This window comes from Cherax quadricarinatus, chromosome 36 (genome assembly GCF_038502225.1).
Source record: "Cherax quadricarinatus isolate ZL_2023a chromosome 36, ASM3850222v1, whole genome shotgun sequence".
NCBI lineage: Eukaryota > Metazoa > Arthropoda > Malacostraca > Decapoda > Parastacidae > Cherax > Cherax quadricarinatus.
This window is the reverse complement of record NC_091327.1, coordinates 15,960,839-15,978,338: the sequence shown is the minus strand read 5'-3', so window position 1 is coordinate 15,978,338 and position 17,500 is coordinate 15,960,839. Positions and strand designations below refer to the sequence as shown.

At 37.4% G+C, this 17,500-nt stretch overlaps 1 protein-coding gene across 4 annotated transcripts in view; it reads left to right on the top strand.

Annotated features, from left to right (window-relative positions):
* Nucleotides 1–17,500, top strand: part of LOC128691404 (homeotic protein ultrabithorax-like) — a 1,565,881-nt gene that overhangs the window by 235,654 nt on the left and 1,312,727 nt on the right. The window contains exon 1 of one of the 4 annotated variants that reach the window (XM_070091531.1): nt 4,455–4,804. The exons of 2 other annotated variants lie outside the window; for them this stretch is intronic. The gene's annotated coding sequence lies outside the window, so the exon portion shown is untranslated. Of the gene's footprint in view, nt 1–4,454; nt 4,805–17,500 lie in introns of those variants that run through there. One more of the 4 variants, XM_070091536.1, reaches the window with a different exon arrangement.

The following is a 17,500-nucleotide window of genomic DNA, read 5'->3' as shown; positions in this document are numbered from 1 at the left end:
AAGCTGGGAAGACAGCTTGAAAGAAAACGTGGGAATCCTGCCTGGATTAACACGATATATTGCTGGTATCTATCTTCTCTATAAATTCCGCGTGGGGTGATATTACCGTGCACATTGAAAGCCCTGTGACAGCCGCCTGGCAGACGGAAGCTATTTATACATATCTTCTAAATTTCCTGCGAGACTGCCCCCTTTTTCTCCTTGTTTATCCTCCGTAATTTCTCACCTCGTCTACATCCCGCACTTTCCTCAAATCCTCCTTCCATGCCTCCTCCTCCTCCCCCCTTTATCACAACGCATCAACCCTTTCCCTTTTGTCCTCTTCCCCTCATCCTTTTCCCCCCTCCCCTGAGCCTTAGCCTCCAGACCTCCATCACGCAATAACATTTAACGCTATCGGGTCGAAACGGATATGAATGTTTAATCGTGTTTACAAACGTCCGCAGACAGGTATGCATGGACTGGTCTGCGCCCTGGCGGGTGCGCGTGGCTGAATAACGGTGTTGGGAGAGTCTTGGGGGTGTGTTGGAGCTAGTGGAGGTTAGGATGTTGGTGACTGGGTGTTGTGGGGGGTGGAGGGTATTCGTCTCGATTGTTTTTATGGGGTTATGCTGCTGCGCCATGGAAGTTTGTGGTGGTGTGGTGTTCTTTCCTGTAACCTGCCTATTGGTGTGACCATGTGAGGGAAGGGGTCGTCCCACTAGTGTGAAGCAACTGGGGTCCCATTGGTATGGTGTCTTCCTGACGAGGTCCCATTGGTGTGGTGTCTCCCTGTTGCCGTCCCACTGTATGGTGTCTCCCCGTTGACGTCCCATTGATATAGCGTGTCCCAGTCGAGGTCCTATTAGTATGGTGCGTCTCCTTGGTAGCCCCATTGTTGTTGTTTCTTAATAGGGGACTCAATCCTCTTGGTTTCTGTGGGAATCCTGTTGTCGTTGTCGTTCTGTGTACCTATGAGGGTTCCGTTGGCATGATATGTGCTGGTAGAGCTGCAGTGTCATGGTGTACTCTTGTGATAGTAATGTGCTGCGTTCCTTTGAAATATCATTGATGTTGTGGTTATTGGAAGAACACTGACTAGTGACAGAAATATGAATGACAAAATACTAACAAGGAACAGTAAATGAAAAAGTAGTTAAATCTGAAATAAGACTGAATACCAGCGTGGAATGGGAAGAGGCATGACAGAGAGCTGACAAAGAATAAGAATAGAAGAATACTAGGAAGGAATAGCACTAGGAATGGCAGAATGATAACAAGAAAATAGGAGTAGCATAATACCAACAAGGACTGGAAGGAGGAATAGCAGAGTACTGACAAGACAAAATAACAGAGAAATTTTTAAAAAGTAAAACTTACAAAGCAGAGAACAATTCTTAGCCTCGAGAAAGAAGAAATAAATAAGAAATAGACAGAAAGAGAGTAGACAGAGAAAAGCAAGACAGAGGAGATTAATAACAGCTGAGAGACGCCAAATGTATTTTCACTATGCAAGGACAATTATTTATCCAGAATTACATATGGGAAATCAATTTGATCCAGAGAGAGATATAGAGAGATAGAATGACTGGGGAAGGGTAAGGAAGTAGAGAAGGTCATGGACCATTTCGTGGGGGCATTGACCCCTGGACGAGCCTCCTGGTATACTTCTCCAGGTATTAATGCAATTGCTAGAGACAAGCTTAGAGGCAAGCTGAGGAAGATCCAGCGCTTTCATCATGTATCAGTTCTCTTTCTTAAACTAACCGAATAAGCGAAACCGGAGAGTTAGGTCGAATAAGCAAAGTGAAAAAGATTTATGCAATAAATCTGCAAAAATCAGTCTCAACCAAACGAAAAATTACATAGGTTTTTTTGTAATAAATAAATTTAAACTGATCTATGATATATTTAGAGGAATTTGGCTAAAAAAAATTACGCTAAATTAGGTTAGGTGAAGTTTCTAAGTTCTAATGATCAAAAAATAATAATGATTACATCATCGTCAGTGAAAAAATATATCTATTAGTTTGTAAACAATTTACTTGGAAAAGTCAAATTTTTAAGAGTTCGGCTTTATATATATATATATATATATATATATATATATATATATATATATATATATATATATATATATATATATATATATATATATATATATATATATATATATATATATATATATATACATAATATTTATTTTAGAAAGAGAGAGAAATAAAATCACAGTGTCGTCATTAAAAGGATAATAAAAAGACTTATGTGAAGAGAAATATAATCACGACTCAGAGGAAATGGTTATATGCATATAAAAAATGTTCATAAAACTTAACATTAGGTCAGTTGTCACAGAATTTCACAAAGAATCTAAAAGTTCTGGTTTCGACCCTCAGGCAGAACGGGATATATGGATAAAGCCGTTCAGGCTTGCTGTCCCTATTTATCTAGCAGATATTAGGTACCTGGGAGTTAGTCATGTTCAAATAATTACAACGAGTATGAACACTATGAGCATTGTTCTGCTGCTGTAACTACTTAGAATTTAGCATGCACGTAGGGACCAGGAGAGATAAGAGATTACATAAGATTTTGTTCGGATATTTAACCCGAAGGGTTATCCGTCCAGGGTAACCCAAGACAGTCGGTGCGTCATCGAGGACTATCTGTCTTACTTCCACTGGGATTCTTCAATATTGTCCCACAGGATGCGACTAACGCCCAGGTACCCACTTCCTTGCCAGGTGAACGGGGACAGCAGGTGTAAAGAAACACGCTCAGTGTTTCCACCCTGCTTGGTTTTGAAGCACGGACACTCAGTGTGTGAGGTGAGAGCGTTGCCTACCAGGCCATGGGACATAGATATGATCAAACGTTCAGAGTAATCTGATGTACTGACAGAGTTTTTTTGACCACCTCGTAATTGACAGAGTAGATTTTAGATAATGTTTTGGTTAATTCTGGGCTATCAGTGCACGAGTTGGCAATGGACGGAAATAGTCGCCTGTAGTTTTCTCTTCAAACTGCTATTTAGATGTAAAATGTCACAGCTACTTGTAGAAATAAATTTTTGTGTACAGTCCACGACATTGAGTAATTGAATAATTTCGTCACGTGTGGTTTCATCATTCCTGAACTACATAAGTGTGCTTTTGTTCGTCTATATTACCATACTACTTATTACAGCTCCAGCTACGGCCTGGTCATGGACAGGGTCGCGGGAGCGTTGACGATCAAAACAACTTCTTGGTATACTGTGTTGTGACCGTTTCTCCAGTGGTTGTTTATCATGTGATGGACGGGGACAGGAGAGCCTAGACAGAGAAGAGAAATTTAAGAGATTATAGGTATATGGAGACACACTGCTTCAGTCTTAGAGTAGGAAAGGATTTCAACACTGAGGAGCGGAAGTGGTGGATGCCAACTCCGTAAACAGTTTAAAGAATCAATGAGGTAGGGGCCAAGTGGTAAGCCAGCCGTGGCCAGGACTGGGCCAAGAGCTGAGACTTGACTCCCCCTGTAAACATACGTCCGTGAGAACACAATCTATAGCTAATCGTTGCTGAGTGGTCAGGACTACTAAGGCATATATATATATATATATATATATATATATATATATATATATATATATATATATATATATATATATATATATATATATATATATATATATATATATAATGTTTACAACTAAAAATCAGATTAGGGAAGCGATGCAACAGAAAAGCAGACGAAATAAATAAGGAAACATTAGGATCACACCAGTCACAGAACATTACGAGAATGTAACAAGCGACAGGAAAAAGAACAGAAGATGAACCTGCTGGAGAAGAAAGGAAGGAAGCGAGAAGATGAAGTTGGCAGTGAAGAATATAAACAAATGGAAAGTGCAGAGATACGACTTGCACCAAAGGAGGGGTAAAACAAAAGAGAATTAAAGGGACGTAATTTCTGCGTAGCTAAGGAAAGAGGGGAGAGAGAATACGAGAAATATAGCAGGTGCCAGGATTAGGGGAATGGTGGTGGGAACGGTGGAAGAATAGGGTGGGGGGAACTGAGAAAAGAGGGAGGGGGACAAAGGTGCCTATGGCGCTATTGTGGGAGTAAGAAAGGTGTAATTGGGGGAGGGGGAGGATGATTAGGGGGAAAAGGGAAGGTGCAGGGGTTGGATTGGGGGAGGAAGTGAGGGAGAGAGGGAGGGGGCGAGCGCCGTAGGAGAGTTGTTGCCAACTATTTTTCTCGTGTACCAAACATTAAGCTGTGTTGATGGACGTGACATTCTTTATAAAGCGTCGAGCGACACCCCTGACCAGTAAACAAAGGCAGGATGCATCTCTCTGTAGGCAGCGCAGGAACAAAAGAAAAATCCTTATTTATTTATTTCCGCCAGCGAAAGGCCATAACTATGAAAGAGTAGCCAATAATCGTACGTATGCCAGCGCAGCAACGTTTCAACGTTTGTTTAGTGCACTGTACACGCGTGACCAACCTGCGGGTCTCTTCTGCCTGAAACATTGTGAAACAGGGTATGTAATCGGACAAATAACTCGCTCGAAACATCGTTTTAGGTCTAGGCGTTTCGTATTTGATCATTTCTGCGGTGGCGCGTGAGTGAGGAGTTGCCGGGGACCGTAACAATCGACATAGGCCGACCACAGTGTAGCTCATCCAACATCTTGAGCGAAGTTTGCTTTTACCGACTAACACTCCGTCTCGTCGCGATCGTCGGAGTTTTGGATCGTTCTCTCACCTGTGTTTCCCAACGTCCTCTACTTCCTGTCACCTCCGTACATTGTCCACTACTCAAGCACTACATCACACGGTGAGTACCTTCTCCCTGAGCTTGCTATTTCCTCCTCCATCAATAATGACGAAGAAATTCCAAGAAGACATTAGTCAGCGGAAGACGGACGCGCCGCGGGGAGTGGGTTACACTGCCACACCATCACCACGGGGGTGGAAACATTACCTTATAAAACACTTGCTACCGCTGCACGTCCAAGGGCGACCTTCCTACTGCATTTAGTAGCCACTTGGGCACTACGTGGGCTATTGCGGCTCACTGGATAAGCCCTTTTAACCCCGCACAACCACTCCCTCCCCCGCAACGAAGTGTTAGATGGGTAAACTGTGCGATAGATCTGAGCGGCTTCGCTATGGGTGTTCCAGTTGACTTTGAAACCTGATTATCTCTCATTCTCCTTTGGGTTTAGAGATATTCCGCCGGAGTTTAGACCTGTATATTGCTACATCAAGATGTTCTGACACTTGCAAATGAGAGGTCCAAGCCCACTGGAGACTGAAGAAGGAGTAATAGCTTGTCAGAATATATCGACCTTCCAGCTGAGGTCGTCAGTTGAAGACAACATCAGCTGAGAGGTCCAGACCAGTCACTGAAGATGTGTTTTTGGAAAATTTGCAGAGTCCAGCAGCGCCAGTCTTATTCCGACTAGTTAGAATAATATATTAAATGCTATTATTAAAGTTATGAGTAACTGAGTTAGTAATGGGCACAACGGCGGTTATTTGTGGCCTCGTTCTATATTATAATTATATCGTATTATTTCCCGAGATAAATGTTACATTATATTAGGTAAATGTGTCGTTAATTTAATTAGATCTGGCGGTAAATAAGGAGGCATTTTACAAGAGCACTGTGAGTAGTTATAACTTTATCCTACTTTCCGCATTATATATATATATATATATATATATATATATATATATATATATATATATATATATATATATATATATATATATATATATATATATATATATATATATATATATATATATATATATATATATATATATATATATATATTTATATATATATATTTATATATATATATATATATGTATATATATATACATATATATATATATATATATATATATATATATATATATATATATATATATATATATATATATATATATATATATATATATATATATATATATATGCAATAAGATCACAGTAAACAGGTGATTTCAGAATATGCAAAACAACCACTCTGAAGGAATAGAGAAATTCCAAGCGCTTTCGTGACTACTCACATTATCAAGGAACTATAATGTGAGTAGTCACGAAAGCGCTTGGAATTTCTCTATTCTTTCAGAGTGGTTGTTTTGCATATATATATATATATATATATATATATATATATATATATATATATATATATATATATATATATATATATATATATATATTTATATATATTTATTTATTTATTTATTAATTGAATATGAAAGACCCCAGAGCAACCGGATTTCTTTTACAGACTCAGTTTGGCGAGGGAAAGAAGAAATAGCTGCTACATCCTATGAACACGACCTACCTGAGAGAGAGCTAGACGAAGTCAATCATATTTATATACATACATACATACATACATATATATATATATATATATATATATATATATATATACATATATATATATATATACAATAAGATCACAGTAAACAGGTGATTTCAGTATATGGAAAACAACCACTGCGAAAGAATAATGAAATTCCAAGCGGTGGCGAGGTGTGGTCTAGACCCTTTATATGCCTTCCTTTGATGCATTACTTTTATTGTTCCTTGATAATGTGAGTAGTCACGAAAGAGCTTGGAATTTGATTATTCTTTCACAGTGGTTGTTTTGCATATATATATATATATATATATATATATATATATATATATATATATATATATATATATATATATATATATATATATATATATATATATATATATATATATATATATATATATATATATATATATATATATATATATATATATATATATATATATATATATATATATATATATATATATATATATATATGTTAATTCAGAAAGTGGTGAAAATTTCTTTTTAAATCTATATGTTCACATGTATATTGTTATCTATGGATATGGATAAAGCTTCAATAAAATCATTTACTGGAGAAAAATACTTAAATTTTCAGTAATAGATGTATGAGTATGAAGACTATACTCAATTATATGAAAAATATAAATGAAATTAATCTGTATAAAATTGTTTTTGATCCTTAAATAACTTAATGCACATTTTCTATTATTAATAACTTAAAAATTACTGAATTTATATATAGCATGCATGCAATATATAAAATTCGTAATATTTTTCATTAAATTTTATTCATGCTTTTCAAATTCGATATTTAATAAAGAATTCACTCATAAAATACCTCTTTTATAAATATATTTCATATAATTGGCATACAGGGAATACATATCAAAAGCGTCCCATTCACTGTGTTATGTATTAACATACACTGTACTATGTATAAACTGGGTAAACATTATATACAGATTACAAGAAATGGTTATATTTAGTTACTTATATTAGTCCAATGTTTTATTTATTAGCTTCATGTATAAAATATTTTATTGTTATTATTATTATTATTATTATTACTATTATTATTATTATTATTATTATTATTATTATTATTATTATTACTTTTAATAGTAGTAGTAGTAATAATTATAAGTATAATCATAATTGTAATAGTTTTATGTTATCATTATTATTATTATTAATGATAATCAACAATTATAAAAGTCATTATTAAATTCAGCCAATTTTTTAATGCCCATGTAGACGTTCGTATTTTTCTTTTTAGTGCTGTGATTCTGAAGCTCGTGAAGTGTGAATTGAATCTCTTTTGTTGTCATGTGGAAAGACTGTGGAAAAGCAAGAGGGGAAAAAACCATGGGAATAGCCCCTCTTGAAACGTGTATTAATGTTAAACTTGAGGAAAAGAATGGTAGCTCCGAATTCATTGGACTAAGAGCCTTTGATCGAAGCCATATGACTCACGAAATCGTAATGACACGATTGCAAAGGTTGGTAGAAATGCTATTGGATTTATGAAGAAAATTCCGTTCTACCGTAGAAGGGTGTGGCTGGTATTTGCGAGGTGCAGGATCTCTGGTGAAGTGCTCTTTTTTTTTTTTGCGTCGTTGAGTGGGAAAATAAGTTCAGAGCCAAGGTGTCCTGACCAGTATAGAAATGACACAAGGTAAGGAGCAAGATTCTTCACCGGGAAAACGTATGCCTCTGCACAGAGCTCTGTGATATAGCTCAGCTCAGAGCGAAACGTCGTCTCGATAAAAGCTTGCAGCCTGAATCTTTTCCTTCTCTTTTGTCGACAGTACGTAATTTGAAGTCAACTTGTCTCTGATTAATTTACACCGTTCGGTATCATGCACAAATAACCTTCATATCCAGTCCGGCTCAGCTGTTGGTATGGAGCCGTAACTGCCCATAAAAAACCACGAGATCGGTTCGTTGCGTTTATTTCGGCGAGAGATTAAAGCGAAATTTTCTCTCGCACCTTATGTTTTCTGGTGCACTGTAGGGAAAACACCAGCAACCTCAGTGATCAGAGCCGCGGTTAAGGGAAGGAAGATAGAGCCTTCAACACTCCTTTCGCCAAATGAGTCACAACGTTTCAGCGCTTCATGAATTATAATAACAGTAATAATTAATAATAATAATAATTATTAATTATTATTATTATTATTATTATTATTATTATTATTATTATTATTATTATATACAATAAAGTCATGTTTTTCCTTTTAAAATCGGAAATCTTCAAAATTTCTTGGCTTATTCTAACATCTACAATGTATACGAATATATAAACATTATGACTATTTGTAGTGGATAGGGATCTTGTTGCTTAACCTTTAAGAGAAAATAATTGAGAAAAATGTTTTGTGTTTACTGGGAAAACTCAGGTTTAGTAATAGCAACTGAATTACCGCACTGACTCGGCTATTTTGATCCAAGCACCACATTGCTAGTCAACCAAGCGTATCCATGAACTGCAGTGCTCATCACTCATTTGTATCACTATACGGTACTGCCCCCTCAGAAAAAATACTATCATTATTGTATTACATATATGGTACAAAAGATTTAAGAGATACCTTATTGATATAAAGGTGGCATATACGGTACATGTTGTCACGTGTGTATCACCGATTATAGGGCGAAAATCTCATCCAGCTCCTCAGAGTTGGGGCGTGTGCCCAAAATACAGCAGGCATTACCCCTTTTATATTGTATTATTCTACAGCTAGAAACAAAATATGAGCTTAGTGTTGAAATTTTGTCAGTATTGGTCACTAACTGCTAACCGCTGTGTCATCTGATGTGACCTGATCATCTAGCCTCGTGCCCATTCACAAGTAACATAAAACATTCGCTTCTTGACCCCCATGTTCCAATTTAACCAAATTTGAATGGGTAGGTTAAAACTTTTTAACCTGGTAACTATATAAGACCTAATATAAACCTTGTTTGACAGGCAAGACTCACAATGTTTTATATTTAAAAAAAAAAAAAGTTAACTAATCAAAAGGTAGCAAAACTTTAATATAGGAACTAATTTTAAAATTGTTAATTTTGGTGATAGTGGAACGTTCGTTAATTTTTATATGGACAATGTTAACGTCCTGGTCCAAAAATTCCCAAAATATAACCTGCATTTAATGCCACTTAAATTATGATTTAATTAAACATGTATAGAAAGCTATAAATTTGCGTTTGGCAAGTTCTAGTTAAAAAATATTTGGTATGGTCATGGGAAATCCCCTGTGGCCTGCATTACTGTTTTTGTACAATGTAATTTTTTAAATAAGATAATGAAACATATTTCGAATGCCAATTGCACATGGTTGACTTATGTTATAGTTTTGGCCATATTTAGAAAGACATGATCATTTTACACTTAAATTCATTAGTCTCCTCCATGTTAAATATGGAGAGAGAGAGAGAGAGAGAGAGAGAGAGCTAGGTGGAGCTCTAACAGTTATGGATTAATTTTTCCATCTGCAAAGTAGATCTACGCATTTAATGTTTATATGAAACTTGCAAACACGTGCTCCACTATTCACTATAAATTAAAACGTCGGAAATAAATTAATCTTTGTTCTTTTTCTGTGTTTTTGAGACCTGTGAGGAAAAGTAACTTTAAGTTCCTGTATGACAAAGTGAAAAATAAAATATGAAATTGCATCCAATTTACATTTCGTTCGTTCGTTCATTGAACTAAACACTAAAACCGAACCGAAAGCGGAATATAAACATGAAATTGTGTTTTCATTGTCTTTCTCCAATTCTATCAAGATCATAAATGTTTGAACATGGAAATGCTTTCAAAAAAATACATTAATAAATAACATATTAATAACATTCCACAACTGTGATTTATTTACCTATATTCTGGTCCCTACAATTTTTTTTTTTTTTAGGATAACTAGATTTCCTTTAGATTGCTTTAATTTACAGTATACTACCATTAGAATCATTTTGTTCATTAATTAGTTTACATTCCTAGCATAGCGTTTTATGAATAGTCACGAAATACATTTGTGTACATCGATTTTGTGTCATGAACTAGGCATTGTTTTCCTGCATAGCTTCTTTTCAAAAGCATATATGAACAATGTTCTATATTCTGTATACTGTTGACCTTCAACGTGTACGACTCTCATACTGTGTTCTTAAGAAGAAGTTGAAACGAGACGTAGTTAAATATCAAGCGTCCTGATATTCCTGCTGATCTTCTTTATCTGTCTCCAGAATAAATAAAAACATAGGTCAGTTACAATATTTTTTTACAGATAAATAGTCTTTTTTAATAGTTATTATGTTTTTAGTAATCCCATTTAAATCTTAGATAAGGGGATGATTAGGATTCTTTTCATAGAGCAATAAGTGTAGATGATGCAGCTAAAATGCCAGATATAAGGGACTGGTTGTCCTTTTCCATGAAAGCAATTGGTAAAAAGAAAGGGATGAAAAGACCTTTATTTTTTTTGTCAAGTTCTCTTGTGACCTGGTTTATGATGCATTTAAAAGTTGCAAACTATATATACATACATATATACATACATACATACATACATACATACATACATACATACATACATACATACATACATACATACATACATGCATACATACATACATACATACGTGCATACATACATACATACATATATACATACATGTATACATACTTGTAGGTAGTAGGTTGGTAAACAGCAACCGTCCAGGGAGGTACTACCGTCCCGCCAAGTGAGTGTAAAACGAAAGCGTGTAATTGTTTTACATGATGGTAGGATTGCTGGTGTCTTTTGTCTGTCTCATAAATATGCAAGATTGCAGGTAAGTCTTACTACTTCTACTTACACTTAGGTCACACTACACATACATGTACAAGCATGTATATACGCGCCCCTCTGGGTTTTCTTCTATTTTCTTTCTGGTTCTTGTTCTTGTTTATTTCCTCTTATCTCCATGGGGAAGTGGAACAGAGTTCTTCCTCTGTAAGCCATGCGTGTCGTAAGAGGCAACTAAAATGCCGGGAGCAAGGGGCTAGTGACCCCTTCTCCTGTATATATTACTAAATTTAAAAGGAGAAACTTCAGTTTTTTCTTTTGGGCCACCCCACCTCGGTGGGATACGGCTGGTACGTTGAAAGAAGAAGAAGAAGATGTATACATACATACAATACAACCATACTGGAAAGTTATATTGTTCCAAGCACTCCCAAACAACTCACAGACTGTACAAGCTTGGTCATATCTCTGTTTTATTAGACTTCTGTTGTTTTATTACTTGTAATATTCTTTGATAATGTGAGAGATCACGAAAGCGCTTGAAATACTACTACAACTTTTCAGTGTGGTTATATTGCATATTAAGATATCACCTTTTTCTTGCGATCTTATTGTACATGCATCATACAATATTAGGAATTGCTCGTCCAAAAATATACACGTTTTTCAATAAGTCAAACACTACATTGGTACACACAGGTAGTCGCATTCGCCCTGCACACATACATTTAAACAAACCACAGTATATATAACACCATCAATTGTATCCACAAGTGAGATTATTGGCCATGCGGGGTATGTCATCGAAAACTATCAGCAACCCTAAGCAGGTGTGTGGATGGCACTTCGGGCTTGTATATTCGGTTAATTGTTGTATATGAGGCAGCAGCCGCTTGCATATCAGGTTGGGCGGGTGAGCATACGAGGTAATTTACCGGAGGCTACCCACCCACCACTTTTGGTAAGAGTTCAGGGAAGCTCCTAGCGGTGAGGGCATTTATATTCCGTTTAAGATGAGGAGGATAACGGTGCCACTTGACTAAGTGTCTAGTGCCTTCGACTACGGTCCAAGACGAGGGTTTGTATGTTTGGGTTGAAAATAAACACACACACACACACACACACACACACACACACACACACACACACACACAAACTAGCGAAGAGGCGGGGCCAGGAACCACAAACAGGTGCGTACACACACACACATATAACTCTGACACATTAATCTTCATCCGCCTTCAGAACCACAATATTCATGCCGAACAGGACACAGTGGCAAGTAATGATTAAAAACAGATGACACCCGCAATGACTAAATCATAAAACAACACTAGAGTGGCGAAATAAACATTGAGCCAGAGGCAGCGAACCATAATACACCACACACTTAAGTTTATCGAGCGACGAGGCACGCCACACCACCAACACCTACCTGCCGGATGACCGAACGGAGAAGTGTAACAAATTGGTGACTGGGGCAACAAATGAGTATAAAGATACTTCATATAGAACAAGATGTAATTTTAAACGACGTTTCTCTCTCATAAGACATGACCAAGCTGCTCTTCGGCGAAACATTCTGTAATAAACGCTGCTGTGAGTTACACGTTTTAACAGCATGTAAAATTGATTAAAATTTTATTTAACCTAAGAAAATGAAACGCAAAAAATAAACGTTTTATTTTTTTGTGTGTGTTTATCTTAGTGTGATCAGAGGAGTGGCAAGACTGCTGGAGGCCACGATAATTCCGTGACATGTTTTTGTTTTATATGTATTTGTATCTCGGTAGACTCGGATGAAGCACGTGAAGCTCCGGTGGCTTCCTGTGCCAGTTTGCGAGAGGTTTCCCTTCCTTCTTCTTGACAAGTTCATCTAAGACACCTCTGACGGTGGTCTATCACGACATTCTAGACATTTTTGGCCTAGGATATGTTTGTGTTGGTTGTGTGTTCTCGTTGGGGTCCTAGAGTAAGGTGACGTGTGAAGACTTGCAGAACTTTTGTGTACATAGTTGAGCAGTTCACTTAGAGAGGATTTTTGGGGAGAGGACGTAAAGGCGTTGTGTCAGTTATCGTTGCAAAGTGGTGGAGTCTCTGCCAGTTTTTTTTAAATCATTATGTATCGTTTGCATCTTTTTCGAATTCATTCTGTTTCACTTTTTATTTTTTTCTGTGTTACAATATCGTTCGTAAGCTTCTTTGTATTATTTTCTTGTTTGTTTTTCTTTCCTCGCCTTCCATCGAACCACCTTCCTGGCCTTCCTTCAAACCACCTTCCTGGCCTTTCTGAAAACCACATTCGTGGCCTTCCTTCAAACCACCTTTCTCGCCTTCCTTCAAACAACCTTCCTGGCCTTACTTCAAACCTCCTTCCTCGCCTTCCTTCAAACCACCCTCATCGCCTTCCTTCAAACCACCCTCATCGCCTTCCTTCAAACCACCCTCATCGTCTTCCTTCAAACCACCCTCATCGCCTTCCTTCGAAGCTCCTTCTTCGCCTCCCTTCAAACCACCTTCCTGGCCTTCCTTCACACCACCTTCCTCGCCTTCCTTCAAACCACCTTCTTGGCCTTCCTTCAAACCAGTTTCTGAAACACAAAAACCTGTTTGATACTCTCACTTGAAAAAAAAAAACAAAGCCATTCCGAGAGGTCTTGCAAAAACTGTTTACATGATATATTCAAGCTGATTGATTTTGCAGCAAATGACTCCAGCAAGTATATTGATTTTGTTGCAACGGCTGTGCAAAAAAAAAGTTTATCGATTTACCAACAACTGTACTAGAAGTGTATCAATTAGCTGGTTACGACTGAAGGATGGTAAGAGAGAACAACGGGGACTATTGTAATATTTTTATGATTATATATTTTTATGATTTTATATTTTTCAAGTAGTTTATGCCTTCGAAACATGACTCACGAGATTTATTATTATACTTATTATGAGAACTTGGGTCACTTTAATTTTATACTGACCTCAAGGATTGCACATTCGCTCTTTGGGATTGTATCATCCACTAGGATCCTTCAGTTTACTGGGATTATAACAGCTTCAAGGATCCTACACTCCTACACTTATTATGTCCAAGTGTATGAAATATTAAATGTACAAATTTAAAAGTGTATTAAAAGAAGAACACTGCTTCAAGGCGCCTAATTAACGTCACAAATGATTTTCCACTTTGTGAGGCTTTCCTCACTGTAATTATATTCGTAAATAGGAAAAACAAATATACATTCACTCAATCTCATTTTGTGAGTTTGAGTGAATGTTTTTTCCCGACTGCCATTTTCAGGGGTAAGAGATAATTGAATTCCATTTGCTTTATCCACACGAGTCATTCTTAAGAGCTTTGTAATAATTTTTAATTTATTTTACTAAGACTTTAGAATTTGCAAACGTATTCAGGTTTTTTTATTCCTTCTGTAAGATATTTATATAAATTTAGAACAAGTACGTATCCTCATGTGTGTGGATATGTCTGTACTTTATCCCTTCTTCTATATTCCCTGTTCTTTTATATTCCCTTTTTCTTTCATGTTCCCACTTTCTCTCTTTTCACTCCCTCGTACACTCATTCCTTTTCTCTCTCTCCCTCCTATTCATGTTCTTCTATTTATTGTTCCCACCTGCTTCATCACCTTCATTACCATAAGGTAATGAAGGATGTAAGATGTGAGAGATGATATGAGAAATAAACATGTGAGAGATGTAAGATGTGGTAGATGAAGATGAGAGAGATGAAGATGTGAGAGATGAAGACGTGAGAGATAAAGATGTGAGAGATGTAAGATATTGTAGATGAAGATGTAGTAGATAAAGATATGAGAGATGAAGATGTGAGATGAAAATGGGAGAGATGAAGATGGGAGAGATGAAGATGTGAAAGATGAAGATGTGAAAGATGTAAGTCCCAGATTCCGTTTCCAGGATAGGTGTGTGTGAGAAAGGGGGAGAGAGAGAGAGGAAGAGAGAGAGAGAGGAAGAGGAAGAGATAGAGAGAGAGAGAGAGAGAGAGAGAGAGGAAGAGGAAGAAAGAGAGAGAGAGAGAGAGAGAGATGTAAGTCGCAAGGACCAGTACCCCAAGAGGCAAGAGCTGTCAGAGAGGTTATTGCAAATGACCGCTCTGTGTCATTAATGCCTCTTTTTATTACTGTGATTACTCCATTGATGGATGTGGCGTGGTGGGGGTGATTTGTGGCTTAATTACCCGCACCGACCGTATCCACGCCCCCTTCTGCCCTCTCTTTTCTCCTTTCCCGCTCCCTCTTCTATCACCGCCTCACCATATTCACTCCTTTTGCTTCTTTCCAGGGCCCCTCATTCTTTCTTCTTGCTTCTTTCTAGGCCCCTCTTTCTCTTTTCTTGTTTGAGTGAAAGTATGTGTGCATGTGTATATAGGTATGGGTATTTCCGTCTATCTGTCTGTCTGTCTGTCTTTCTCTCTCTCTCTCTCTCTCTCACTCTCTTTCTCTCTCTCTCTCTTTCACAGAGTTATACAAGAGTTCCTAACTTTCTCTACAAGCTAAGAGTTGTTACCTATTTACATCATTATCTTCTCTCTATCTATCTATCTCTCTTTCTCTCACTCCCATTCTCTCCTTTCTTCTACCCACTCCTTATCCCTCCCTACCTCCCCTTCCCATCTCCTTTCCAGGATTTCCCTTGGACCTCCCTTCCCCCTTCCTACCTTCCCTCCAACAACCTTACCCCTTACCTCCTCCTCCATAGTTCTCTTTCAACCTATCCAATTTCTTTCCAATTATCCTACATCTGTTCATCTAGCCCCGCCTCACCTTCTCTTATTCCTTCCTTCCTTTCATATTCTCCATCCCTCTTATTCAGCTTATTCTTCTCTCTACTCTCTCTCTTTTCCACCTCTCCCTTCTCTATCTCTCATCACCTTACCCTCCCTCCCACAACTACCCTCCCTACCTTCCTCTTCTTCCTTCACCTGTCGTTAAAATTCCCTCACCTAATTCGCTGTTAGTTTCTGTTAAAGTAAAAATCTACCTTAACAGACGTAGATAAAACGTAAAAATTTGTTTTCGTAGAATGACCGATTTAAACCCATAGGAACCATACAGTAATATGGTTTGTTCCAAGGGAAAGGATTCACGTATGTCTTGGATCATCACCTATTCATCTATGGCCTTCCCTGATGGGCTAAGAAATAGATTACCAGAAAGTTTAGAGGAGGTGGCAGAAAAAGAAGGGCTGTCAGGGCTGAAATTCAGGAAGAGGATCTGGATAAAAAGGAAGAGGATCTGGACTAATGGTAAGACGATGTGAACGAATGGAAAAAAAAACAGTAGTATTGATGTCTTGAATACGACACGAGAGCATCTGGAAGTGTGTATGTAAGTGTCAAAGATTTCCATATGTGTGGAAGGTCCAGTAGATGATTGGATGGCGTAATAAAACCTAAAAGTGCATATTCTCCTTATTAATATTATTATTATTACTATTATTATAATTATTATTTCATTATCATTATTACTATTATTATTTATTGCTATTATTATTAATATTATTATTTTATTATAATTACTATTGCATGATTTTGTTTCAACTGATTGGTTGGAAACTATTAAATAATCAAGGAGAAACGCTAAACCCGTAGGGATTACTCAGCTCTACGGGAAATGGGAAGCAGGGGAGAACGAGACCATTTCCTTGGATCAAGAGTCCCTTATCTGCATTAAAGGGGGGGGGAAGGGAGGGAAATAACCACAGATTGAGAGAGAATGAAAAAAAGGATAAGGATCTAAAACTACACAGGCTTGGGTTGAGGGAATGGACGGGGATAGACAGAAGGTTGGAGGATAGGGTGAAGGGTGTCGGTGGACGGGGGAGGGAGATCTGCAATCAAGGGGGGAGCGAGGGATGTGTCAAGAGGTGTGAACGAACTCCCTGGTCAGGAACTGGGGGAAATTGGGTGGTGGGAGACACTGGGAGGTGCTAATTGGGAAGGAGAAATTAGGCAGGGTTAATTAAGGTGGATGGAAATTGAAAGGGGGAAGATACTGGAAGTTAAAGATAGTCGGAGATATAAAATTGGGATGGAGGGTGTGAAAGGTGGAGGAATAAGAGAGAAGCAAGAAAGGAAGTAGGGAGGGAGGGAGGGGAGCGTGGATACTGGTAGGGGAGCGGTGCATGTGTGATATATCTAAACATCTGTCACAAGAAGCAACGGGTGTTAGATAATAGATAACAAGTAGTTATCAGACTATTTATGAGAGCTGATTGTAATGAAATTTGGGTGTCATGCTAGGAACTATTGGCTAGTCTTTCTGAGTATTGTGTTCTAGAGAGAGAAAGAGAGGGGGAAGAGAGAGAAAGAAAGAT